Source organism: Triticum aestivum, chromosome 2B, assembly GCF_018294505.1.
Source record: "Triticum aestivum cultivar Chinese Spring chromosome 2B, IWGSC CS RefSeq v2.1, whole genome shotgun sequence".
In the NCBI taxonomy this organism is placed as follows: domain Eukaryota; kingdom Viridiplantae; phylum Streptophyta; class Magnoliopsida; order Poales; family Poaceae; genus Triticum; species Triticum aestivum.
Window position 1 is genome coordinate 647,739,173 of NC_057798.1, and position 19,326 is coordinate 647,758,498.

The window sequence follows — 19,326 nt, forward strand, 5'->3', positions numbered from 1 at the left end:
GTATTTTTGGATTAATAAATATGAAAATAAAAGCAAATAAAAATATATCTCGAAGGCAAATAAGATAAGAGACCCGGGGGCCGTAGATTTCACTAGTGGCTTCTCTCAAAAAATAGCATACGGTGGGTAAACAAATTACTATTGGGAAATTGATAGAACTTCATATAATCATGATGATATCGAGGTAGTGATCATTATATAGGCATCACGTCTAAGATTAGTAGACCGACTCCTGCCTGCATCTACTACTATTACTCCACACATCGACCTCTATCCGGCATGCATCTAGTGTATTAAGTTCATGGAAAAACGGAGTAACGCAATAAGAATGATGACATGATGTAGACAAGATCTATTTATGTAGATATAGACCCCATCTTGTTATCCACAATAGCAATGATGCATATGTGTTGGTTCCCCTTCTGTCACTGGGATCAAGCACCGTAAGATCGAACCCATCACAAAGCACCTCTTCCCATGGTAAGAAAAATCAATCTAGTTGGCCTAACTAAACAAAATATTCGAAGAACAAATACGAGGCTATAAGTAATCATGTATATAAGAGATCAAAGAGACTCAAATAACTTTCATGGATAAAAACATAGATCTCATCATAAACTCAAAGTTCATCCGATCCCAACAAACACACTGCAAAAAGAGTTACATCAAATAGATCTCCAAGAGACCATTGTATTGAGAACCAAGGCAGAGAGGAAGCCATCTAGCTACTAACTACACACCTGTAGGTCTACAATGAACTACTCACGCATCATCAGAGAGGCACCAATGAGAATGATGAATCCCTCCATGATGGTGTTTAGATTGGATCTGGTGGTTCTGGAACTTTCGGCGACTGGAATTGATTTCCTTTGACTCCCCAAGGGTTTCTGGAATATTGAGGTATTTATAGAGCAAAGAGGCAGTGCAAGAGGTCACCGAGGTGGGAACAACCGACCAGGGCGCGCATGGGCCTCCAAGCGTGCCCAGGTGTCTTGTGCTCACCTTGGGCCCCGTCTTCGGTACTTCTTTGGCCCATTGGATGTCTTCTAGTCCAAAAAATCCACAAAAAATTTCACTGCATTTGGACTTCATTTGATATTGATTTCCTGCAATGTAAAAAACAAGCAGAAAACAACAATTGGCACTTCACATTATGTCAATAGGTTAGTCCCAAAAAATGATATAAAGTTGCTATAAAATGATTGTAAAACATCCAAGAATGATAATATAATAGCATGGAACAATAAAAAATTATAGATACATTGGAGATGTATCAATCCTAAGGTGCTAAAAAAGTGTGCAAGCTCCAGCAATCCATCTATGGACTGGTGCAAGCATCTCAGAGTTGGAATATCTACTTTGATGAGGTGGTCAAAGTATATGGTTTTATACAGACTTACGGTGAGGCCTGTATTTACAACAAAGTGAATGGGAACTCTATAGCATTTCTAATATTATATGTTGATGATATATTGTTGATTCGAAATGATATAGAATTTCTGGATAGCATAAAAGGATACTTGAATAAGAATTTTCAGTGGAAGACCTCGGTGAAGTTGCTTACATATTGGGCATCAAGATCTATAAAGCTAGATCAAGACGCCTGATAAGATTTTCAATGAGTACATACCTTGACAAGATTTTGAAGGAGTTCAAAATGAATCAGTCAAAGAAGGAGTTCTAGCCTGTATTGTAAGGTGTAAAGTTGAGTAAGACTCAAAGCCCGACCATGGCAGAAGATAGAGAGAGAATGAAAGTCATTCCCTATGCCTCAGCCATAGGTTCTATAAAGTATGCCATGCTATGTACCAAACCTATTGTGTACCTTGCCATGAGTTTGGCAATGAGGTACAATAGTGATCCAGGAGTAGACCACTGGACAACGATCAAAATTATCCTTAGTTACCAAAGAAGGACTAAGGAGATATTTCTTGGTTATGGAGGTAATAAAGAGTTTGTCGTAAAGGGTTACGTTGATGCAAGCTTTAACACCGATTCAGATGACTCTGAGTCACGATCTGGATACATATTGAAAGTGGGAGCAATTAGCTAGAGTAGCTCCATACAGAGCATTGTAGATATAGAAATTTGCAAAATACATACAGATCTGAATATGGCAGACCCGTTGACTAAACTTCTCTCACAAGCAAAACATGATCATACCTTAGTACTCTTTGGGTGTTAATCACATCGTGTGAACTATATTGTTGACTGTAGTAAACTCTTTGGGTGTTGAGCACATGGCGATGTGAACTATGGGTGTTAATCACATGGCGATGTGAACTAGATTATTGACTATAGTGCAAGTGCAAGACTAAAGGAAATATGCCCTAGAGGGAATAATAAAGTTGTTATTTTATATTTCCGTATGCATGATAAAGGTTTATTATTCATGCTAGAATTGTATTGATCGAAAACTTGAATACATGTGTGAATACATAAACAAATATCGTGTCCCTAGTAAGCCTATACTAGACTAGTTTGTTGATCAAAGATGGTTAAGGTTTCCTAACCATGGACGTGTGTTGTCATTTGATAACGAGATCACATCATTAGGAGAATGATGTGATGGACAAGACCCATCCGTCAGCTTAGCATAATAATCGTTTAGTTTTGTTGATATTGCTTTCTTCATGTCAAATGCATACTCCTTCGACTATGAGATTATGCAACTCCCAAATAACGGAAGAATACCTTCTGTTCTATCAAACGTCACAACGTAAACTGGGTGACCATAAATATGCTCTACAGGTATCTCCGAGGTGTTTGTTGAGTTGGCATTGACCGAGATTAGGATTTGTCACTCCAAGTATCGGAGAGGTATCTCTGGGCTCTCTCGGTAATGCACATCATAACCTTGCAAGTAAATGACTAAGGAGTTGGTCACGAGGTGATGTATTATGGAACGAGTATAGAGACTTTCCGGTAATGAGATTGAACTAGGTATAGTGATACCGACGATCGAATCTCGGGGAAGTAACATACGGATGGACAAAGGGAATAACGTAGGTTGTCATAACGGTTCAAACGATAAAGATCTTCATAGAATATGTAGGAGCCAATATGGGCATATTGGTTCCGCTATTGGTTATTGACCGGAGAGGCGTCTCGGTCATGTCTACCTAGTTCTCGAACCCGTAGGGTCTGCTAGCTTAACGTTCATACTATATGAGTTATGTGATTTGGTGACCAAATGTTTTTCCGAGTCCCGGACGAGATCATGGACATGACGAGGAGTCTAGAAATGGTCGAAAGGTAAAGACTGATATATAGGATGATGGTATTCGGACACCGAAAGTGTTTCAGAGTGTAGCCAGTACTTATCGGGTCACTGGACAGGATTTTCGGGCACCCCAGCAAAGATATGGGCCTTATGGGCCAAGTGAGGGAACACACCAGCCCACAAGGGGCTGGTGCGCCCCTATAGTGGTCGTCCCTATGAGGAGGAGAAGGAAAGAGGGGAGGGAAAGGAAAGTGTAAAGTAGGACTCCCCCTTCCTTCCCTCCCCCCCCCCACCTCTTTCCTTCCACCTTGTTGCTACAAGGAAAGGGGGCGCCGGGCAAGGCAGGGGCCCTAGGACGCGCCTGGCTGTCTCCCCTCCCCTACCACCTATTTATATATATATATATATATATATATATATATATATGTATATATATATAGTGTTTTATTCATCACCCAGATTGCAGAATAAGTTATTCTTCACCCGAGGTAATCTTACGATCGCTTCCTAAATAAATTACATTTAGAATATAAATAGTTACATGCATATTGATTTAATATGTAAAATTTGGTATAAAAAACAAAAATATAGGTTATAAGACCAGAAAAATCACATTTTATGTATTTTTACACTATGTTTTTACATTCGTAATTTTACACAACATAAAATATTTTTATGGCGAATACATATTTTCTTACGTTCTCTTTTTATGTATGAAATAACACAAAATTTATAAAATGTAAAAATACGATGCATTGATGTCAAAATAGAGGGGGTGAAGAATAACTATTTCTCACCCAGGGTGACGAATAGCGCGTGTATATATATATATATATATATATATATATATATATATATATATATATATATATATATATATAGAGAGAGAGAGAGAGAGAGACTGTTCTGATCACGGATCAGAATAATATTCGGATCACAACCTAAACTTCCTGAGTTACCCGACCTGACTATCACCGATTACTAGGTTACTAGGTTGAACTTCAGCTAAAAAGTGTTCAAATGGGGCTTGTGATGCACACGGGTATCATAACCCAAGTTCGATTTTTGTCAAAATGTAAGCCGTTTAAGAGCAGTTTTGAAAAATGTTTTTCTTCAAACAAAAAACATGAATCATATTTTCAATCATATTTCTAAACAATTAATCAAAATGAGGCAAATAATATAGCGTTGGAAAGCTGCTGCAAAACCGCTCCTTCCACATGTTGAGAGTTTTCTGTAATTCCCTATGGTTTAAGAGTAATTAGGAAATCGTAAAATTTCACAAATCAAACAGCCAAGTTCGTATTTTCGATGGCTTTTATAAACGGCTAATCCAATTGAGGCAAATGATATGTCCTTGGAAAGCTGATGAAAATTCTCTACTTTTTGATGTTTATAGTTTTTCTATTTTTGAACGGTTTAAAAGTAAATTAGAAAACGATACAAGTTCAACCAAATTTGTATTTTCGAGCTAATTTTTGAACCGTACGTCCAAATGCAGCAAATGATATGGCGTTCGAAAGATCAAGGATATGCGAAACTTTTTTGATTCTATTGTTTCTCCCAATTTCTATTGGTTTTAAATCAATTTTGACAATGACTAAAAACGTTTTTTGGCCGTAATTTCTACAAACTTTATCGGAATGGGGCAAATAATATACCCTTGAAAAGCTACGGAAAATGCGAAACTTTTTCATGTTGATGGTTTTCTCTGATTCCTAGCTGACTTCAAGTAATTTTGAAAACAGCGAGATCATGCGTTCTGCCTTTGTCGTGAAACAGATTCTCCGAAAATGCACCGTGTAAAGAACTTAAACTTCTCAGCATGTCTACCTTAACTTCACTTTGTTTTTCACGTGTTTTTTTCCTCGTAGCTCTCCATCCACTCACCGGAATTGAGCAAGTCATATCCAGATGGAAAGCTGTTGTAAACACGCAACTTTCCCGTGTTGAATATTTTTTTCATACTCGCGACGGTTTTAAAACTTTTTCATCTGAAATTCATTCAGTGTAGTAGTTGAACTTCCTACTATTTTCATGTTAAACTTCTTTGTGGTATTTTCATTTGTAATTTTCTCATCTATTCGTCAGTGTTACACAAATGATATTCCTTTTGTACAAACCTCTCTCACAATAACTTTTTTAACTTTCTCCGAACGAGGACTTGAACTTATAACAACAAAACTTTTAGTCTTTGCTTTTTTATTACTTTTTAATACAAAATGCACACCGTGTAGTACGTGAACTTCTGGCAGTTATCAATCTGAATTTCTCTCGGTTACGTAAGAATATCTAAATTTTTTATGAATTTTAATCTAAATTTCTTAATCTTTTTTTATGAATTTTGAAGCGCTCTATTTTTAAAAGTTGAACTTCTTGTTATTTTATTTTTGAACTTCTTGTTTCCATTTTCTAATAAGGAGGAAAATCTGAGTTTTCTATAATCATCGAGCTTCTCCGTCTTTTTAATATGGACTTCCTGGTTTTTTCTTAATCTTTTTTATGAAATTTTGAAGCGCTCTATTTTTAAAAGTTGAAATTCTTGTTATTACATTTTTGAACATCTTCTTTTCATTCTTTAATAACGAGGAAAATCTGAGTTTTCTATAATCATCGAACTTCTCCATCTTTTAAATTTGGACTTCATGGTTTTATTTCTTATAGTAAGGGGAAAAATCCTGAAATTGCTGAGTTAAAAAACCTGAACTTCCCTCTGTAGGAACCTGACCTTCGGGCTATCTTCGCAACCGTGTCTCCCCGCGCGAATTATTCTGGTCAGTCGTGTTCTATGTGATATACGTGTAATCTAGAAACAGTTTTTAGCAGCTAAATGCCCGTTTTCATTAGGAATCTCTCTCGTTGGCGTATTTTTCTCTCAGGTCGTGATGAACTTGTGTCTTTTGCAATTTTACTGCCTCAGTTGTTTGACCTGAACTTCCCCTGGTGCTAGGTTGAACTTCCGCCAACATTGCCCAAATGGGGCCTGCGTTATACCGTTGGAAAGCTATGGACACGAGTATCATGACCCAAGTTAAATTTTTGGCAAAACTTAATCGGTTTAAGAGCAGTTTTGAAAATTGTTTTTTCTTCATACAAAAAACGTGAATCGTATTTTCGATCGCATATCTAAACCGTTTATCAGAATGAGGCAAATAATATGGCATTGGAAATCTGCTACAAAATAATTACATTATTTAAATTTGAAATTCTTCATTATATTCTTCGTGACTAGAAAAATCTAAGTATTTTATTCACATCGAACTTCACTATTTTTAAAATTTGGACTTCTTGTTGTTTTAGTAATGGGAATAAACCTAGTTTTCAGTAAATCAAAATGCTCTATTATTTTAATTTGAACTTTGATAGTTTTTTATTTAGAAATGGTGAAAATCCTTTATACTTTACTTTTTCAAATTTAACTTCATACTTACTTCTTTGCGAAATGAGAAGAATCTAATTTTTTTGTATACATCGGACCCTCCGTTTCTTTAAAGTGAACATCTTGGCTTTATTATTTGGTAACAAGGATTTTCTTTATAAATAAACATAGATCCACTTCATTTTATAAATTTGAACTTCTAGGTTTTTCATAAAAACGGAAAAAAATCTTTTTTTATAAAATATTTTTGAATTGCTCTATTATTTTTATTTGACCTTCTCAGAGTTATTTAAAACCATGAAAATATGTTTTCTATTACATATATTTAATGGCTTGGTTATTCTAATTTGAACTTTTTGGTTATAATTTCTCAGCAATGGGAAAATCCATGGGATTTTTTTAGTACAACGATAACATTTTCTTCGAACTCTCTATTTTATCAAATTTGAACTTCTCAAGTTAACACTGTTATAGTTGAAGCTTTATTTTTCTTCATGGTATATAACCATCGAACTTCTGTGTTATCTTAATTTGAACTTCTTGGTTTTTATTTTTTAGGAACTAAAGAAATCCAAGTTTTCTTATAAACATTGATCTGCTCCGGTATTTTAATTGAACTTCTAGGTTTTTTAAACGGGAAATTTTGCTTTTTAAAAAACTTTTTAAACTGCACTATATTTTTAGTTTCACCTTCCCAACTTTCTAATAAATGTTGGACTTCTCCATTATTTAAATTTGAACCTCTAGGTTTTTTTAAGAAACGAGAAAAGTGGACTACAAGGTCGTAACACAAGGAGTTGCAGTCGAGCGCCTTCCATTTCTACAAATTTGATCAATGAACATAATTTTGGCCTGCTAAAAGTCAACACATTGGACTACCGCCATACTAATTACTCACACAGAAAAATTGATCGTAACATAAGAAAAATGTGGCCTTGCAAAATGCTTTCGGGAATGGTTAACCTTTTGTGAAGAAGAACAAAAACATAAAGAGCACGACACACACGACGAACACATGAAGCACCCACACATTGAGTGCCCACACACATACGAGACACAAGACCTAGCACGGACGCAGCAGCACATAACACTATTTTTATTTTTGAACTTCTGTTTAAGTCTACTTTAAACTTCTGAATATCCTTTTACAAGCTTGAGCCATCAGGTTCCAGCGGCCCTAAATACAATTATCTGAACTCTAAAGAATAATATGACAACTCTTTAGGGACATAAACATGTAGTAGTAGATGCTAGCTGAGATGTGGTGGACTATCGTCCCGTGTAGAAACATCGGAGATTGTCATAACACCTTCCGATGCACCTGAAAACACTGCACGAAAACACAAATCTGAGCTCCAGCAACAAACAGACCCCACCCAAAATAAACAAACACGCTCCAAACCAAAATAAAGGGGAACGACTGGTATTTCCCATTTAGCTAAAATAAGAATAATAATTTAGAAGTACAATCTTTTTTGATGGATCTATATGTAGTGCGTCTTGTGCGCGCACGTGGGAGAGAGAAAAAAAGAGGCATGCAATCTTTTTTGTGTGTAGTAATACATGAACTTCTTCGTACATATTGTCTCTTGTCAACATGCACATACTTCTCGATGCCTTTCGACTCCCAGATGCAGCAACTACAAACAAAATCAATTTTCATTCATTCATCCATCACTGTCAAACCATTTTTCACAATACATCATAAAAGTGTAGTTCATCACCATCATTGTATTTTTACATAAGTTTTCAGGTAATGTTGTCGCCCATTCTGCAGAAGTAGAAGAACAAATTCACATTAAGTTTTATATGCAAATACAAACAAGTTTGGCCCTTGCACAGCTAAATCTTACCAAAGATAGAGAATGTTTTTCTCACTATGATATTTTTCACTTCTGTTAGGCATCTTACCTGCATGACTGTGTTTCGTAGTACAATTTTTACCTTGCCTAACTTGCAATAGCATAACATGGCAGTCATCATTGACCATATCTCTGAATAAATTTGGTGCAAAATACGGATAGTATGGAATCGAAAGTACGAACCTACAAGAAGATGAACATGGGCCTTGTCTGGGCACTACAGCTGAGGGAGTGAACGTCTTGGTGTTGCGGCCTTGAATGGCTGGACGTGGCAGCAATGAACGGCCTGAGTGCTACGGCGGAGGGGCGCCACCAGGAGGAGGCTGCATGGCGGCAGGGAGAGCCTCGCCACTGCCATGAATGAGTACAACAAAGGATGCTGCATGTGGGAGAAGGTCCAAGGATGAACCTTACTCGGGAAGGTCAAGGTGGAGCTCACGAGAAGGTTGATGTGGTCGGAGACGCAGAGGCGGGGCTACTTGTGTGGTGGCCGGGGATGGCAGCGAATGTGGCGGCGGCCAGCGGCGGTGTATGGGGATGGAACATCATGCGGTTGGTGCGGTAACCCTCGCCGGCACCTTCAGGCTTTGAACAACGTGAGGCGGCGAGATCAAGTGCGCGGAGATGCAAGAAGCTTCCATGGAGGCGGCGGCTGCTGCAGGGGAGTCGAAGGTGGTCGGGGCGAAGGTAGGAGGCAGAGGTGTGGTTGTGCCGCCCCGATCCAGGCAGTGTGGTGTCCGGGTAAGTCGCGCGGCGATGGGCAGCGGGCATGGTGCGGGGGGGGGGGGGGGGGGGGGCTGGCGGTATGGGGGGAGATCATGCGGCGGCGCGGGGCAGGGGGGTTTGGGGCGGGGCAGGAGGTCGGGAGCGATGGGATCGGGGGTGGTTTTTTTCCTTTTTTTTCTTTTCTCGCTACCGTTTCCGTGAGTTCGGGAAAAAGGTCGTGGCTCCCTATATAAGGCGACGTGATCAAAATAACTATTCTGATCCTAGGATCATAATAGTGTTAATATATATATATATAGAGAGAGAGAGAGTAACACTATTATGCGCCCCCGTCCACCGTTTACTCCCTCGGTCATATTTTCGTAGTGCTTAGGTGAAGCCCTATAGAGATCACATCACCATCACCGTCACCATATTGTCGTGATGCCATAACTCATCTACTACCTTGCTGTCTTGCTGGATCAAGAAGGCGGAGGACATCACCGAGCTGAACATGTGCAGAACGCGAAGGTGTCGTGTGTTCGGTACTAGATCGGTTGAAGCACGAAGAAAGTTCGACTACATCAACCGCGTTGTGAAACACTTCCATTTACGGTCTACGAGAGTACGTAGAAATACTCTCCCCGTCATTGCTATGCATCTCCATGGATCGATCATTGCGTGTGAGTAGAAATTTGTTGGTTTTCCATGCAACAATTCCCAACATATCAAGTATAACAAACTTTGTTAAGATAGTAACATTTGCAGCTATAATGGGCACATCCTCAAAAACACCGATAGATATGGTAGTTGATTTGTCAGCCATTTGCAATGAAATTTTAGTAGGTGTGAGTTTATTCAAATCAAGTCTTTTAAAATAGAAAGGCATAACACTAATGTCGGCTCCCAAATCACATAAAGCAGTTTTGACATAACTTCTTTTAATGGAGCATGGTATAGTTGGTATTCCCAGATCTCCTAGTTTTTTAGGAACTCCATCATTAAATAATAATTAGTAAGCATGGTGAAGATTTCAGCTTCAGGTATTTTTCTTTTATTAGTGACAATATCTTTCATGTATTTAGCATAAGGGGCCATCTTTAAAATATCAGTCAAATGAGTACGCAAAAAGATTGGGTTAAGCATTTAACCAAATGTTCAAATTCTTCCTCATCCTTATTCTTATATGGTTTATGAGGAAATGGCTTGGGTTTCTGAACCCATGGTTCTCTTTCTTTACCATATTTTCTAGCAACAAAATCTCTTTTATCATAACGTTTATTTTTAGCAGGTGCGTTATTAAGATCAACAACAGGTTCTATTTCAACATCATTTTCAGGTACTTTATCATTATCTGGTTGAACATCTACATGAACAACATCACTATCACTATGATTATCACTACGTGAGTGTTCATTGCCGGCTTATTTTTAACACCAGAAATAGAGACATCATTATATTATCCTCAGAAGGTTTTTCTACCTCATGTTCACTAGAAGTATGCAAAGTTCTATCATTTTCCTTTTCCTTTTCCTTTTTGGATGGACTAGGTGCATCAATAGTACTTCTTAAAGAGTCTTGCTCAATTCTTTTAGAGTGCCCTTCGGGATAAAGTGGCTCATGAGTCATTCTACATCCTCTAGTCATTACTCTAACAGCATCATCATTTATATTGTTATTCATTTCATTGAGCAATTCACTTTGAGATTTAACAACTTGTTCTAACTGGGTTTGGACCATATATGCATATTTACTTACACCTTTGACACCATTAACAATTCTAAACAGCAAGCCACTCAAGCGATCAATCATGTAAGCATCCAATTTCAATTGTTTCATAACATTTGCATTAAAATGATCTTATTTAATAATATAGTTGTCAAATTCATACAAGCATTGACTAGGAGATTTATTATAAGGAATATCACTTTCATTGAACTTTGGAAGAGAATTTACCTCTACCACCTGTGGTGATGTGTCAAGACCATGTATTTCTTCAATAGGTGGTAAATTCTTAACATCTTCAGCTTTAATACCCTTTTCCATCATACATTTCTTTGCCTCTTGCATATGTTCACGACTGAGAAAAAAATACCCATCTTCTTCGGAGTGGGTTTTGGCGGTGGTTCAGGAAGTGTCCAATCATTATCATTCTTCAATATATTATTCAATAATTCTTCCGCTGGCACAATAGTTCATTCCCTGAAAACAGAACCAGCACAACTATCTAGGTAGTCCCTAGAAGCATCTGGTAGTCCATTATAAAAGATATCAAGTATTTCATTTTTCTTAAGAGGATGGTCGGGCAAAGCATTAAGTAGTTGGAGAAGCCTCCCCCAAGCTTGTGGGAGACTCTCTTCTTCAATTTTCACAAAGTTAAATATTTCATGTAAGGCGACTTGTTTCTTACAAGCAGGAAAACATTTTTTTAGAGAAGTAATAAATCATATCTTGGGGACTACGCGCACAACCAGGAGCAAGATTATTATACCATATCTTGGCATCACCTTTAACGAGAAAGGAAATAACTTGAGAATATAGTAATAGCAATTTTTTCCTCATGAGCAAATAGGATGGCTATATCATTTAATTTAGTAAGATGTGCCACAACGGTTTCAGTTTCATACCCATGGAAAGGATCAGACTAAACCAAAGTAATTAATCTGGGTCGATAGAGAATTCATAACCCTTATCAGTAATAAAGATAGGTGAAGTAGCAATCTCAGGATCATATTTCATTCTAGCATTCAAGGATTTTTCTTTCAACTTGCATAGTAATTTTTTAAGATCATCTCTATCCTTATAAGCAAGAAAATCTCTAGCAACCTCTCCTTGCATAACATTACCCTCAAGTATCTTAGGCAATTCATATCTAGGAGAGCTAGTTCCAATAGGTGAATCATAATCTTCTTCAATAATTTCATCAGTTTCAGTAACTTCGTCAGTTTCAACATTCTCAGTTCTTTAGCTTTAGCAAGTTGCTCATCAAGAAATCCATCTAGTGGCACAGTCTTGTCAAGCAAAGTACTAGTATCATCGTAAGCATCATTCATAGCAAAAGTAGCATCATCAATTACTTACGACATATCAGAATTAATAGCAAGTGGTGGTGTTGCAAGTTTACTCAAAATATAAGGTGAATCAAGTGAAGACCTAGATGTCAGTTCCTTACCTCTCCTTGTCTTAGAGGGAATGATCTTGGTTCTATCATCCTTAAGATTCTTCATAGTGATCAACAGATATAATTCCCAAGTGACTCAACAAATATAGCTATGCTCCCTAGCAACGGCGCCAAAAAAAGGTCTTGTTAACCCACAAGTATAGGGGATCACAACAGTTTTTGAGGGTAGAGTACTCAACCCAAATTTATTGATTCGACACAAGGGGAGACATATAATATTTGTAAGTGTTTGTAGTTGAGTTGTCGATTCAACCACACCTGGAAACTAAATATCTGCAATGGAGTTATCAGTAGCGCAATAGTATGATAGTTTGATAGCAGTGGTAATAGTAGCAATAATGACGGTAACAACAGTAGCAGTAATCTTGTAGCAATTGTGATAGTAACAGCAACAATAATAACTTAGCAAAGATCAATATGTGAAAAGCTCGTAGGCATTGGATCGGTGATTTCGTTGGATGACATTCATCATGTAACAGTTATAACCTAGGGAGACACAGAACTAGCTCGAATTCATCAATGTAATGTAGGCATGCATTCTGTATATAGTCATACGTGCTTATGGAAAAGAACTTGCATGACATCTTTTGTCCTATCCTCCGTGGCAGCGGGGTTCATAAGGAAACTAAGGAATATTAAGTCCTCCTTTTAAAAGAGAACCATAGCAAAGCATTAACACATAGTGAATACATGAACTCCTCAAATTAAGGTAATCGCTGGAAATAATCCCAATTATTGTCACCTTGGGTTATGTAGATCATACCACATAATAGGTGCATATAACTTGCATGGTAGGATCAAGAAGACAAATATATTGGTGAAAACATATGCGGCTCATATATGAAATCATGGCACATTAGGCCTAGTGACAAGCATTAAGCATAGCAAAGTCATGGCGACATCAATCTCAGAACATGGTGGATACTAGGGATCAAGCCCTAACAAAACTAACTTGATTACATGATAAATCTCATCCAACCCATCACCGTCCAGCAAGCCTACGAAGGAATTACTACTCCCGGCGGTGAGCATCTTGAAATTGGTGATGGAGGATGGTTGATGACGATGAAGACGGAAGATGCCCCCTCTCAGAAGCCCCGAACGGACTCCAGATCTAGCCTCCCAATGAAGAACGGGAGGTGGCGGTCGCTCCGTATCATAAAACACGATGAAACTTCCTCCCCTATTTTTTCATGGGAAATCTGAATTTATAGCGTTGCAATTAGGGTCGGCGGAGCCTCGTGGGCCCCACTACCCACTAGCCCCCCCCACCCTATTGCGCGCCCTGGTGCCTAGTGGGCAGCAGGGACCCCCCACTAGTGGGTCTTTGCTCCAGTATTTTTCTTATATTCCAAAATAAATCTCCAAAAAAATTCGTCCAATTTCAAGAACTTTTATTTCAACACAAAAACAGCACTGTGGTAGTTCTGCTGAAAACAGCGTCAGTCCGGGTTAGTTTCATTCAAATCATGCAAATTAGAGTCCAAAACAAGAGCAAAAGTGTTTAGAAAAGTAGATATGACGGAGACGTATCACTTATTTCCATTGACAGCTTGTTTCCATTATTCAAGAAATTTACGGAAGGTAGTAGACAAAACCTACTACAGTTATGGCTCTGAACTAACTTGCGAGGAGAAAAATCATCTTCTCTCATTTATTAATGATGTTGAGACTTTCAACAACATTTATGAAGTTCCTCCAAAATTATGGTCAATACGTGTCACTAGTCCATGTTTTGAACTATGGTAACATCCATGGAAATAGCATGGTAAGATTTTTTTTAATATTATGTCACCAGTGCATATTTTGCATACATTCTTCTTAAGCTAAACTACATTGCTAACTACGTTATTATTATGTTCTTTAGCAGAAACTCCCGAAGGATTGTGTACCTCATCTGATGCATATGAAAGGTGACATGGATATTGTTAGCTTACAACCAAGTCTGTCGATGGTTCACCACAGTGCATACACGATTTCTCAAAGAGATGAAGACCTCACAATCAAAGGATGGAGAAAAGTTATGAATGATCGCAGGGAACTACTTGGAGGCCACATGGTGCGTAGCCCACAAACTGGAGATGGGTGGATCTCTATTCTCCATAATGGATATTCAGGAGTTATCCTGTTTTATGCTATTTTACCTTAGAGAGAGTAGCATGTCCTAGCTAGTACTCATCATGTGCTAAGAACAATTAGGTAGTGTTGGTTATGACTATGATGATGAGGAGTTATTATTATTATTATTATTATTATTATTATTATTATTATTATTATTATTATTATTATTATTATTATGAGTTATGTGCTAGAATCATGAGTTGTTATATGACTATGACGACGAGGACTAGAACTTATTATGATGATGATGATAATGACGATGATGATGATGATTAGTTGTTATTATGATCATGATGAGTACTACTAATCCAAACTTGGTCACTTTGGATCCATTCACTTGAATCTAATCCATGTTTCATTCACCCACTGATATAATAACTCATCATGATCATAATAATATAACAATATCTAAATGCCATTGTATCAAAACTTATATAATGGTGTATAAATATAGTATGAAACAAAAGAAATGAAATACGACAAAATAGTAGTAGCGCAGCGTTAGTGGCTTAGGGCACCCGCTGCTAGTACTTAGCAGTAGCGCTGGTATAAACACATGCTACTGCTAATTGAGTTAGCAGTAGCGGGGGTCAGAACCCCGCTACTACGAAAAGTTAGCTCTAGCGCCCTAGTAGTAGCACAGGGGCCCATGCTACTACTAGGCTAAAACCACGCGCTACTTCTAGGATTTTCCATAGTAGTGTTGAAACCTGATGAATGACTGTTATGTTTGAACTATGTGGTGAAGTTTTAAAATTTTGCACCAGCTAAGTTTTTTCACTATCACCAATCTGAATATCACTAACTCCTCATGCTAATGTGCCTGTGATCACCCTTCAGTGATGGGTATGTGTTTGCACCCTTGCATGGAGCCTATAATGGGTATGTTGTTGCACCCTTTCATGTTAAAATCTTTTGGAAAGCCGCGCTTATGGGCGACCTGGAGCTTTTTAACAGTTCATAAAACAACTTCAACCTAATAATTAAAACTTGCCAACACGTGAGTGCCTTGACTGTATGTTCTTCATGGATTATGCGAAGGGGAGAACAAGGTAGTGTTATGTTTGCGTAGGTAGGTTAGGAAGTTCAGTTGACGAGTTACCTCTTCGGTCATGCTTCTCATCTTATTCTATTAATCGTAAGTTGCAGTGTGCTTCTTCGATGCTTGCAACTTCACCACTTATCCCTTTCATATTTAATGAATTATTAGTGCTAGTGCCCTTGATGATGAGACTTGTGTAGTACGCCATGTACTCACATACAAATAGTTCCAGGTATGATGATGGATGACGTCAGTTGGTTATCCTACAGATAGCAGTCTTGGTAGGGATATCGAAGCCATTTGTTTTACTTTGAACCACTGTTCAAGATATCTTCCGATATTCCGATAAATCGGCCAATTTATCGCTTACCCTTGTCTGACCAATAAGATAAATCGGTCGATTAATCAGCCGATATGGCGATAAATCGGCCGATATGCCGATAAACTGGCCGATTTACCCCTTATCATGGGTCGACCGATAAGTTCCGGATAAGCGATATCCCCAACATTGCTTTGAACCTTCTTAAGGCATTTTGTATTCTTACATGTCTAAGGTTTATCAGCTTCCATTGTATGAGTTAGATCGTGGTCGAGTGATGCTTGTTGTATGAATTTCAAGTATCTGTATGTGTTATGTTCTGTTGCGAATATTTATAATACGTGTTAAGCACTTCACCACATGGTGTCCACATTTTCACATGTACGTTATGTGAAGGCGGAGTCTTGAAAGTGTTATCATGTGGGGCCTAGCGGACGTTGCTAGATTTACATAGTGCCGGTCCCGGGGCGGCACATCATGAGTGCGCGCATGTGGCATGTGTGTGCCCGTCCCGACCAATGCGTGCACGTGCGTGTGTGTGGCCGTGGTGTCCGCGTGCCAGAGCATGTCCCCGTTGCGTGTGCAATGCTATCAGGTCTCATGCACCGCCATGCGTGGTCGTAGACCCTGACACCAGTTTCTTCGTGCAGGACAACCGCCACGATGGTGAGTTTCGGTACACATCATATGTTTTCATGTTGTATTCTACAGTTTTCTTATGAATGTAAATATATTGATTGGAATATGAATTCTGCTACATATCGTATTGCAATGGCTATATATCTTTATGTTCCAATTGCTATATACACACACACACACACACAAACACACACACACACACACACACATACAGACACACACACACACAATTGCTAAGAGTTAAAATATCATTGTGCTCAGAGTTGCAATATCATTGTGCTAAAATATCATTGTGTGTGTGTGTTAAAATATCATTGTGCCAAGAGTTAAAAAAATTGCTTCTGTTGCAGTTGCTATATTATTATGTCATTGTGCTCAGAGTTGCAAAAAAGTACTGCAATTGCTATGTCAAAACGTAATTGTGCTAAGAGTTACAAAAAAAATGTTCCAATTGCCATGTCATAATGTCATTATGCTAAGAGCTGCAAAAAAAATGTTGTGATTGCGATATGTGGAAATTCCATTGTGCTAAGAATTATAATTATAAGAATGGTTTTATCAATATGTTAGAATTTTGGCATACATGCTTCTATTTTAAATTCTTATCTTCTATATTCCCATCATCTACTCTCACCTTTTTGAATATATCACTATATATTTTTCATCTTACCTTATTCCCTCTCATATGATGCGGACACATTCTTCCATCATGCCGGGAGTTCTTTACATTGACACTGATGTTTTATTTCTGTCGCACTATGCAAAAGGGAGCATGTTGTTGGCTTCGTCTCATAGCCTCGAGCTTTCTTCATATGAAGAGCATCGACGAAACTGGTATGCTCAGTTTTTGCCCGCCACATGCTTCTTGGAGAAGCAAGTAGAGAAATTATGATGTACTCCCTCCGTTCCTAAATGTAAGTATTTCTAGAGATTTCACTATGAATTACATAAGGATGTATATAGACATAGTTTAGAGTGTAGATTCACTCATTTTGCTCCGTATGTAGTCTCTTATTGAAATCTCTAAAAAGACTTATATTTAGGAACAGAGGGAGTATATCATTACCTAGAGTTTCTTTTCGGGTAGTGTAACGCTCCGGATCCATTGCGCCAGGTGTCCGCCAGTTATTCGCCATCGTTGCCATGTCATTTGCTTGCGTGTTGCATTTTTCCATGTCATCATGTGCATTTCATTTTGCATACGTGTTCATTTCTTGCATCTGAGCATTTTCCCCGTTGTCCGTTTTGCAATCCGGCACTCCTATGTCCTCCGGTGTTCCCCTTTTGTCTCTCATTGTGAGCGGGTGTTACACGTTCTCGGAATGGACCGAGGCTTGTCAAGTGGCCTTGGTACACCACCGGTAGACCACCTGTCAAGCTTCGTGTCATTTGGAGGTCGTTTGGTACTCCAACGGTTAACCGGGTAACCATAAAAGCCCCCCTTCTCTTTGCAGCCCAACACCCCTCTAAAGTGGCCCAAAACCCATCCAAACCCCTTCCATGCTCTCGGTTGTTCGATCACGATCGTGTGGGCGAAAACCGATCCTCATTTGGAGCCTCCTAGCTCCCTCTACCTATAAATATGTGCCCCTCCCTGAAAATTTCGCAGTCCAACACCCCAAACCCTAGATTTTCCCCTCCGCGCTGCGCCGGACATGTCCAACCCCGGCCGGACGCGTCCGCCGCCGCGCCCCGCCCAATCGGAGGCCGCCACGTGTCGCTGCCGCCTCCACACACCGCGGGCCCCCGTGGCCCGTTCCCAGCCACCGCCGCCCGCGAGCGACCCCGCCCGAGGTCGCCGCACCCGCGCGCCCGTGCTACCGCGGGGCTTCCCGCCGCCGCCGCCAGCCGCGGCCGGGCGCCGCCCGCCGCCCTACGCCCTGCGCCCGGCCTCCCCGCCGCCCGGCGCGCAGCCGCCCCGCCTCGGCTCCGCCGCCCTGGCCGCCCCCGACCGGCGCCGCCCGGCCGCCGCCGTCCGCCGCCTCCGGTCGCCGCCCCGCGCCTTCCTCCTCCACCTCCGGCCAGATCCGGCCGTGAGAGGGCCGGATCCGACGAGCCCGAACCGCCGGCGACCTCCCCCGTCTTCTCCGGCCATCTTCCTCCTCGTCAACTCCGACGAAACTCCGGCGAACCTCGAAAACCGTGCAGATCTGAGGTTGACCCCCGAGATTTCCCTAAGTCCCCGGATATTTAGACATTTTCATGCCCTGTTCATCGCATCATAACTCCACACATACTGCTCTATTTTGTGCGTGTAATATGTTAAAATGTTCATTGTGAGACGCTCTTCATTTTGTTCTATTGTACCATGCTTGTTTGAGGTCATTTTGATGCCCAAATCATCGTTGCAAGAGTGCTATATGATGTTAATCTGCTGAAACTGTTATAACTTGGTGATTTGTCATTTTTGTTGCATTTTATGTGTGCATCCTTTGAGCATAAGATCTACATGTGTTTTGAACTACATCATGCCATCTTTACAGGGGTGCAATCCCTGTATTTTTGTGAGTCTTGTACTGAGTGCATCAAGCTTGTTAAGTAGGGTACTTGCTGTTGCTGTTTTGCTAGGCTGAATCTGTTATTTTGTGATGCTATGTAAACCTGCTGCTACAGGTCATTCTATGCATATTCTGAAGATGTTCACTAAGGATGTTTTGTTACACATGTCACGCTCTATCCATCCATACCCCTGGTTGCATTTATATCTTGCTCCAAAGTTGCTAAATAATGTTTCTGTCAGCCTGTTAACTTGAAGTTCAGTTTTGCCATGTGTTTTGCTAGTGATCCATGCACCCTATGAACTTGCTCTTGCCATGCGTAGCTTCACAAACATGTCTTCTTACTGTTAGTCACCT